General features: G+C 40.8%; 1 protein-coding gene across 1 annotated transcript in view; it reads right to left on the bottom strand.

The window, feature by feature from the left end:
* Positions 1-793, bottom strand: part of LOC119580555 (dipeptidyl aminopeptidase-like protein 6) — a 180,550-nt gene extending 179,757 nt beyond the window's left edge. Inside the window, exon 1 of the mRNA XM_037928670.1 lies at positions 1-793. This exon is cut by the window's left edge and continues 160 nt beyond it. The gene's annotated coding sequence lies outside the window, so the exon portion shown is untranslated.
* Positions 794-10,000: the final 9,207 nt, after the last annotated feature.

The following is a 10,000-nucleotide window of genomic DNA, read 5'->3' as shown; positions in this document are numbered from 1 at the left end:
AACGCACACTTATGCACTTGCGAAGTTCAAAGGGATTTCTGACTATTAGTCTCTTTTCAGAACACAAGTTCAGGTATCGAGCAAGCCACTAGTCTCCCTGTCGGGCTCTCACTCGCCCTCGACGCCGCGAGAGGGCATCGGCGCCAGACCCTTGCGACTGCCGAGGAAGCGCCGGCGGAGCGGAGCGCGCGAGGGCTGGCGGTGACGAAGGCAAGATGCCACTTGTTGAGTCAGTAATGACGCTCCTCAACGTACACGCACGCACACACGTACAGTACCGTCACTCAAGGGGACACGCCCACCAGGTCGGCCGAATCCTCAATTTCACTCTCTTTACGACCGCCCTTCGCAAGCCGTCATGCGGAGCCTCTCATTGGATCGCATGTTGCGGAGCTGAACCAGTCATCACCTCGAAATTTCACTCGTGCTTAATGACACGTCTCTGTGAGTAAGAATCAAGCGCACTTCGGGCAATGCCTCTTCTGGCCTCAGGTTATATCCAAGGATTACCCCGTTGCGATTCGGGTGGACAAGAGGGAAGGATTAGCTCCTTATTTCTTGGAACTGCTACTTATCCAGTCTTAGCCGGTGGTCACGAAGCCTCCAGAAGTAAGAGCAGGACGGCAGGCAGCGAGGCTTGCAGGTCACTTCAACTTTTATCATGCACAATGCCTCACTGTGTCTCGTAAGCAACTATGCAACTTCCTATGGTTTACCGGACGGTTTCATCCAAAAGATCCAGCTTTCAAAAATTTCACTCGGAACTTTCCCAGAGACAAAAAAGAAAACTGTTTATATCTTATTAAATTTATTTGTTCGAAAGGAAAAAAGGTAAACAAGGCACGGTTTTCAAAGGACGGATTCGCAAGCTCGATTATACAGTACACAAGAACTAAAGAATATTCAAAGTTCTGAAAAATGTGTTTCAAGTTTATTATTGTTACTGTTATATTCTGCTGTAACGAGCGAGTTCTAAAAAGTAGCAAAACGCCTCCAGAGTCTACTCGAGTTGCGTAATCATCAGACCAGCGAGTAGGAAAGGGGGAAAAGAGGCTGGCCCGTGATCACCGCGAAAAGACGAAAGTGCGTTGCGCGTCCCGACCGCCTGAACACAGCACAGCGCACCCCTGCGTCCTGGCTCCAGGCTCGCCACGGCGTCACTAACCAGATCAGCCCAGCCATTCTCTCGCCGCCACACGGGAGGAGGAGGAGGAGGAGGAGGGGGAGGAGGAGGAGGAGGAGGAGGAGGAGGAGGAGGAGGAGGAGGGGAGGAGGAGGAGGAGGAGGAAGAGGAGGAGGAGAAGGCGGAAAGGAAGAAGAGGGAAGAAAGGATGGAGGAAGGGTAGAATGGAGGAAGAGGGAGGAGAGATAGAGAGAGGAGAGAGAAACACGGGAGTTTCGAGAAGAGGAGAGCGAATGTACGGAGCCCCGGGTTAGGCGTGCGTGTTCGAGTCGATGAAAAGACTGCGAAGAAAGGAGAGATAAATGGAATTTAGATGTTAAGGATGATGAAAAAGGAGGAGAGGTGTTCGCTAATGGAATCAAAGGCAGGCACTGAATAACGGCGTAAATAAGCAAGGAGTGATAAATAGGGTGAGAGGAGAGGGTGGCACAGAGGAATATGGAATGTGGGAGCCGGCGAAGATGCAAATAAAGTGTGTGAACTTGATAGGATAAATTAGTTACGAATATGGACAAAATGAAGAAACATGTGGGCATCATTAATAAGCAGGCGAGTGAAGGAATGGACTGACAAAAAAGAAAGAAGAGGGGAATGAAAAAACCAAAAACAACACAAAAACAAACACAACAAACACACAAAACACACACACACACACACACACACACATACACACACAACACAAACACACACAAAAAACACAAACAAAAAAACAAAAAAAAACAAACACGAACACACACAAACACATGTATGCGCGTACACATATGCATCTATCCATCCATCAGCCATACAGCAGGAGGAAGAAACACGAAAAAAGAGCAAGGCAGAAGCCACCACAAACACCGATAACCAAATAAAGCAACAGAGAAATGGAAAACAGACGAGACATTCAACGGCAGGCGAAGACGCGTCGCTGGCAGTCACGGTGAGAGTGACAGACCTGCAAGTGGCAAGGGAGAAGGGGGGTGGGGGTGGGGTGGGGAGGGGAGGTAGGTGGGAGATGCTGACAAGGCCCGAGGCTGAGATGGAACACAAACATTGATAGGGAGTTGGGGAAGTCTGAGTGTTGGAGAAGTTTTAGTGATGGAGAAGTTTTAGTGATGGAGAAGTTTTAGTGATGGAGAAGTTTTAGTGATGGAGAAGTTTTAGTGTTAGAGAAGTTTTAGTGTTGGAGAAGTCTGAGTGTTGGAGAAGTCTGACTGCTTGGAGAAGTCTGACTGTTGCGGAAGTCTGAGTGTTGCAGGAGAAGTCTGAGTGCTGGAGAAATCTGAGTGTTGGGGGAGGGGGAGGGAGAAGGTGTAGATGCTGATAAACCTTTTGGAAAAGAGTATTTTTTTGTTTTCTTGTCTCTCTTGTTTTTTCGGGAGGGGGAGAAGAGGGGGGGGTGAGGGGAACTGGAGACAGGGAGAAGGAGAGGGAAAGATATAGGGTGAGGGAGAGGATGAGTAAGAAAGATAGATAGAGAGTTTCATAATATATTATATTATATATATATATATATATATATATATATATATTAATATATATATATATATATAATATATTATAAATATTAACACACACACACACACACACACACACACACACACACACCACACACACAACGCGCGCGCGCGCACACACCACACACCACCCACACAAACCACACACACACATTATATACCAAATACATACATATGGTGTGTGTGTTTGTGTGTGATGGGTGTGGGTGTGGTGGGGTGTGTGGTGTGGTGTGTGTGTTGTGTGTGTGTGGTGGTGTGTTGTTGTGGTGTGTGTGTGTGTGTGTGTGTGTGTGCGTGTGGGCGGTCGGACGCCGGGCCAGGACCCCCGCCGACGCATTCGAATCGGAACTTAACATCCGACATTAATTCTGCAACACGACAAAGGATTTATCTTCACCGCGAGTGATCAACAGCTGCAACATTTGCAACGATTCAGCGGACGTGCGCGAAAGAGGGAAGGGGGGGAGGGGGGCAGATGGAGGAGGAGAGGAAGAGAAGGGAAAGAAGGGTGAAAGAGGGTATAGAAAAGGGAGCTGAGGAGGAAGGAAGGGGAGGAAGTAGAAGGGAGAAAGGAGAATTCGGAGAAGGGAGAGAGAGAAAAAAACAGATAAAAAAGAAAAGAGAAAAGAGAGAGAGAGAAAGAGCGAGAGAAAGAAAGAGAGAGAGGGAGAGAGAAGAGGAGAGAGAGAGAGAGAGAGAGAGAGAGAGAGAGGAGACGGGGAGAGAGAGAGAGAAAAGAGAGAAAAAGAGAGGAGGAAGAGAGAGAGAGAGAAAGAGAGAGGAGAGAGAGAAGAGAGAAGGGAGAGAGAGGAGAGAAAGAGAGAGGAGAGAGAGAGAGAGGGGAGGAGAGAGAAAAGGGGAAGAAAATATGGGGATGGGGTAGCTTCAAGTAAAAACCTCTATCATGTCGTCTTAATCCAGTATATTCTTTTATCTTAAAAAAAACAACAGTTCCACCCTACTCAATCTACCTCATACTCATCCAAAAACATCTAATTTCTCTACCTCTACCCACCTAGCCAAGAATAGACCACAGACGAACACTCACAGAGTTCCTGTGAGGGCGGGGATCGTGGTCATTAATCAGGAGATGTCAGGGCCATTAATTACCCTCAGAACCCAGGTCATTCGAATAAGGAAGAGGGGGGAGGGAGGCCATAAAAGGTCACTGGTGTAAAAATGTTCATCACTGTTGAGTCGCTTCGTCAAAAAGATAAGGTAGAAATTCCAGACAAGGGAGTATAGACCTTAAATAGATAGATAGATAGAAAGTTAGTGTGAACAGTATTACCATGGGCAATAATGATAAAAAAAACAATAATTATAAGAATAATGATAATTATAAGAGCAACAGCTGAGAATCATAATGACTTTTAAGATAGAAATGGTAATGATACTGATGATAACCACATCACTTATAATGATTATGGGAATAGTAGTAATAGCGATAGTGATAAGATTACGGCAATAGTGCCAATAATAACAACCATAATAATGATAAGAGGGGATGGGGGTTTATGGGGATAGCGTGATGATTTGATGATTGGTGATGATGATATATAATGATCATGATAATGACAGTAATCATAATGGTAATAAACGATTCCCCTTCTCGTTATTACCCTTGTCATTATGAATATCATTGTCATTATTAACATCATTACTGATATCTTAATCCCAATACTTTTATCACTTCCATCGTTAATTATAAGAATAAATACAACTTTCTTATTACTTTTTCGGAAGTCTTGCAAAATTTTTTTTTTTTTTAAATTAACAAAAAAAAATGGCGCGATGAAATATTCTTCGAGAAAAAAGGGAAATGACCCCCCCCCCCCCCTCTCTCTCTCTCTTTCTCTCTCTCTCCTCCCTTTCTCTCTCTCTCTCTCCTCTCTCTCTCTCTCTCTCTCTCTCTCTCTTTTTTTCTTCTTTCCACGCATACACACACACACACACTATAAAATATATATATAATATATAAAAATATATATATATTATATATAATAATATATATTAATATAATTTTTAAATAATTATATTAATTATATAATTTTATTTTTAATATATATATGTATATGTATATATATATATAAAATAATATATATATATATATATATTTATATTATAAATTATATATAAAATTTTAAAAACTCCTCTCTCACTCACTCTTTTCTTAAAAAAGAAAAAGAAAACAGTATTCGAATGGTATTCAATAATTTCTAATAAAAGTGTGTGTGTTTGTCTGTCTGCCTTTCCCTGTGCGTATGTATGCACACACATAACAACACTACCGACACTATTAAAGCATAAAACCTGTGTAAATAAACCTCCTAAACGTGTCCCGGAGCCCCCCTCCCCCATTCTTACATTTGGGTAATTTGGCTCCCTAATTTTTGAAACGGAGGTTAAAACAGAAGCCTCGAGTGTAAAGAGATTTTAGGACGCGGAGTGATCGATTTTGGGGCTGTGAGAGTGGTAAGGGGCTGAAAAATTTGTTTATTTTTCCCTCGATATTTGGATTTTGAAGCGGCGAGGTTTGAAAATTGGTTTATTTTTCCTCCATATTTTGGGTTTTTTAACGGCAGAGGGTTTTTTTAAATTTGTTCTATTTTTTTTTTGTTTTTTAGAATTTGGATTTTTTAAGCGGCAGAGGTCTGAAATTCGATTTTCCGTTCAATATTTTGGATTTTGAAGTGGCAGAGGCTGGATTTCGGATATTTTTGATTTTTTAAAATGCGGGAAAGGGGGCCCGTAGGTTTCGGACCGGGGTTTAGGGTAAGGTTCAATGATAAACTGAAAAGGGTATCAGGGGTTCAAAGGCAGGTCGGAAAAGGCTGGGTCATAGGTCAGGGCAAGGTAGACTGAACGAATGCTCGGAGCTGTGAATTATTTTACGCCACGCATGAAAATCCTTTTAATTAAGTTTCATTAAAATGCTGAATTTATGCACGATGGAAGGACACCGTTGCATGATTTCAGTGCATGAATTATGCAAGATGCTATCAGGGATTAAAATTCTCCAGTATGATTACTCTAGAAGGGATTCTTTAAAACTTTTTTTTTTCAGACAGACAGACACACAGATATACAGACAGACAGACAGACAATTGATATGAGGGTCAGTATCCCTCACAGACAGCAGCATAATGAAGGAGCGATGACCATACCATTCACAGAGAATATTAACATACGATGAACAATGAGCCTTTTTACACTTTTTAATATTAGCGGAAAGTCTATATGAATTAGGACTTTGTAGTATTAAAAAAAAGAAAAAAAAGAGAGAAAAACAAGAAAAAAGAGAGAGAGAAAAAAAGAAAAAGAAGAAGGAAAATTGAGGTGAAGCACATGTGAGGGAAAATGTTTATTTCTGTTGTTTTTTTTCGGTGAAATTCATAAAATGAGACCTGGGGTTTTGAAGCGCAAGTACGGGGTAGATATAGATAGATAGACAGCTAGATAGATAGCCTGATATATATATATATATATATATATATAATATATTATAAATTTTATATATATATATATTAAAATATATATAATAAAAATATATATTATATATATATATAATATTATATATAATATATATATATATTATAGAGAGAGAGAGAGGAGAGAGAGAGAGAGAGGGAGAGAGAGAGAGATAAATCGACAGACAGATACATAAACAGACAGACAGATAGATATACTGATAGATAGATAGATAGAAAGAAAGAGAGAGATAGAGAAGAGAAAAGTAGAGAAAAGATAGAGATGAGAGAGGAGAGAGGGAGAGAGAGAGAGAGAAGAGAGGAGAGAGAGAGAGAGAGAGGGAAGAGAGGAGAGAGAGAGGAGAGGAGAGAGAGAGAGAGAGAAAGAGGAGAGGAAAAACGAGAAAGAGAACGAGAAAGAGAAAGAGAGAGAGAAAAAGAGAGGAAAAAAGAGGAAAAAGAGAGCGGGAAAAATGCAAAAAAAAAGCTTAAAAATTTCCTGTACAACAATATCTTTCACGTTTCTCTCTCAGCTGTGGCACAAAGCACAGCGAATTAAAATATAAGCGATTAGTCCATCCAATAGAGTTTTGAATATTATGAATGCCGGTTAGACTTCAGAGTATAATCATATCACTGGACACAAAATATGGAAAAAAAAGAAAGGAGCAAGAGAAAGGGTAAGAGAGAGAAAAAGATAGAGAGAGAGAGGAGAGGGAAAAAAAAGAAAAAAAGAGAGAAAAAGGAGAGAGGGAGAGAGGGGAAAGAAAAAGAAAGAGAGGGGAAAAAGGGAAAAGAGAGAGAGAGAGAAAAGAGATGAGAAGAGAAGAGAGAGTAAGAGAACGGAGGGGAGAGAGAGAGAGAGGGAGAAGAGGGGGAAAAGAAGAGAGGGGAGGAAGACAGACCCGACAAAAAAGACAGATGACAGAAGAAAATAAATAGATCGACAGAGATAGATAGACAGAGACCAACAGAAAACGCCAATAAACCATATTTCTTGCATTGAAAAAGTTGAACAAGAAAAACAAAAACAACAAATAACCAAACTAAACAAACATAAACAGACAAAAACAGAAAAAATAAATAAAGAACACAACAGTATAAACAAAACAAAACAAAAAAAAGAAACAAAACAAAACCAACAAAACAAAAAATTTAAGAAAATAAGGATAACGTTGGCCGCATGTGATGCCTCCCCGAACACACACGCAAGAGTTCAGTGACCACCTGTTTGAGAGTCGGCGCCACCTGTTCAGCTTTCCGTGACTTTTGCTTTTACAAGGACGATTCTTTGGCAGAGGAATTATTTAGGCATTGCATTGGGTTCAGGATAGATAGGAAAAGAGAGAGGTAGATAGATAGTAATAGGTTGGTAGATAGATAGATAGATAGATAGATAGGCAGAGAGAGAGAGAGAGAGAGAGAGAGAGAGAGAGAGAGAGAGAGAGAGAGAGAGAGAGAGAGAGAGAGCAGAGAGAGAGGAGAGAGAGAGAGAGGAGAGAGAGAGAGAGCCGAGAGAGAGAGAGAGAGAAGAGACGAGAGAGAGAGAAAGAGAGAGAGAGAGAGACGAGAGCGAAAAGAGAGAGAGAGAGAGAGAGAGAGAGAGAGAGGAGAGATGAGAGAGAGAGAGAGAGAGAGAAGAGAGAGAGAGAGAGAGAGAGAGAGGAGGAGAGAAGAGAGAGAGAGAGATAGAGGAGAGAGAGAGAGAGAGAGGGGGAGAGAGAAGAGGATAGAAAAGGACAGATAAAATATAGACAGATAGAGCCAATAAAGGTGAAGATAGACAGATAGACAGACAAACACGCAGCCAGACAAACCTAAATCTAAATAATCTCCATCTATACCAAAAGGGAGGAGAGATCATGAAAATTATTCAAGAAACTCGATGCTAGTTCTACCAGAAAGCTATAGCGATAGGTTCACTTCAGTCCCTTGTGTGGAAAGCAGTTACAGTATCATATTGACATTTATACGTCAAAAGCTATTCGGAATTTGTCTATTCTATTTCCTTTTTACCGATAACTTCATAAGTTTTTTCATAAAGTTCATAATATCATTTTTTTTCTTCTTAACAGAACTATAACAAAGAGAGAGAGAGAGAGAGAGAGAGAGAGAGAGAGAGAGAGAGAGAGAGAGAGAGAGAGAGAGAGAGAGGGAGAGAGAGAGGAAGAAAGTGAGAGAGAGAAAGTGAAAAGAGAGAGAGAGAGAGAGAGCGAGAGAGAGAGAGAGAGAGAGGAGAGAGAGAGAGGAGGAGAGAGAGAGAGCGAGAGAGAGAGAGAGATGAGAGAGGAGAGAGGAGAGAGAGAGAGAGAGAGAGAGAGAGAGAGAGAGAGAGAGAGAGAGAGAGAGAGAGAGAGAAAGAGAGCGAGAAAATCCGTTCGAAAATTTCCTTACAAATAGAGTCGAGTAAGGTCCTATCCTATCTCGCTTGGTCTCGTTCTTTTTAAATTTAATTTTAAAATTTCTATATAAAATACAGTGATGGCAAGATCCTATTCGACCTTGCTTTAACTCACCCTCTCTTAACTTCTTAATATTAATATTTCTGTATGGAATAAAAACTGAAATCGAGGTAAGATCTTACACGACCTCGCATTAACTCACCCTTTCTTAACTTTTAAATGTTAATATTTCTGTATAAAATAAATACTGAACCCTTCCTTAACTTTAAAATTTTAATATTTCTATATAAAACAGCGTCGCAGTAAGATCTTCCTCGCTCTAACTCACCCTCTCTCAACATTAATTTTAATATCTCTGTATAAAATTGAATCGCAGTAATATCTTCCTTGCTGTAACTCACCCTTTCTCAACATCAATTTTGATATTTATGTATAAAATAGAGTCCTCGCTCTAACTCACCCTTTCTCAACATGAATTTTAATATCTCTGTATAAAATTGTGTCGACCTAGCTAGACCTCTCCCTTTTCTCGGGTCATTAAGCTACTGAATCATTGGTAGAGACAGTGAGCAGGGGCCGCAGGAATCCACAGGGATTACCTCTACAATCTTGACTAATTTTCTGCTCGTTTTCGTTCCATGTGGATTTGTGGATTAACGTAGGGGCAGACAGGATTCGTGGATTAAACTGAGGGAGATAGGATCCGCGGATTAAAATAAGGGAGATAAGATTCGTGGATTAAAATAAGGGAGATAAGATTCGTGGATTAAAGTAAGAGAGGTAGGATTCCAGGATTAAAGTAGGGGAGATAGGATGTATGGATTGAAATATTAGGAGATAGAATCCCTGCATTAAAGTCAAAGTTGTCTTTACATTAAACTCAGGTCTGATATATATATATATATATATATATATATATATATATATATATATATATATATATAATATATATATATATATTATATATATATATAACATATACACACAACACACACACATACACATTTTTTTAAGTGCATCTCTCCTCTCTCTCTCTCTCTCCTCTCTCCCTCTCTCCTCTCTCTCTCTCTCCTCTCTCTCTCTCTCTCTCTCTCTCTTCTCTCTCCCTCTCCTCTCTCTCTCTCTCCTCTCTCTCTCTTTCCGTCTCTCTTTCTGTCAGTCTGTCTGTCTGCCTTTCCCCTCTCCCAGGCCTTGTCCTCCCTGACCCTCAGCTGTTTATTGACCTTTCAAAGTCCATCCCTTTCGGAATCCGGCGGGTGGAAAAAAAGTGTACCTTAAAAATTTACGTCTCAATATATTACCTTCCTTCTATACTCCTCTTAGCACTTTCTCCTCCTACCACTTCTTTATCCTTCCTTTCTCTCCCTCCTTTTCTCCTCCCCCTACCTCTCCCTCTCTCTTTTCACCTCCCTTCGCCTCGTTCTGCCTCATAAAGCAGGGGGCGGA

The sequence above is a fragment of the Penaeus monodon genome, chromosome 14, assembly GCF_015228065.2.
Source record: "Penaeus monodon isolate SGIC_2016 chromosome 14, NSTDA_Pmon_1, whole genome shotgun sequence".
Taxonomy (NCBI): Eukaryota; Metazoa; Arthropoda; class Malacostraca; order Decapoda; family Penaeidae; genus Penaeus; species Penaeus monodon.
The sequence above is the reverse complement of the archived record's forward strand: the minus strand, read 5'-3'. Positions and strand labels throughout refer to the sequence as shown.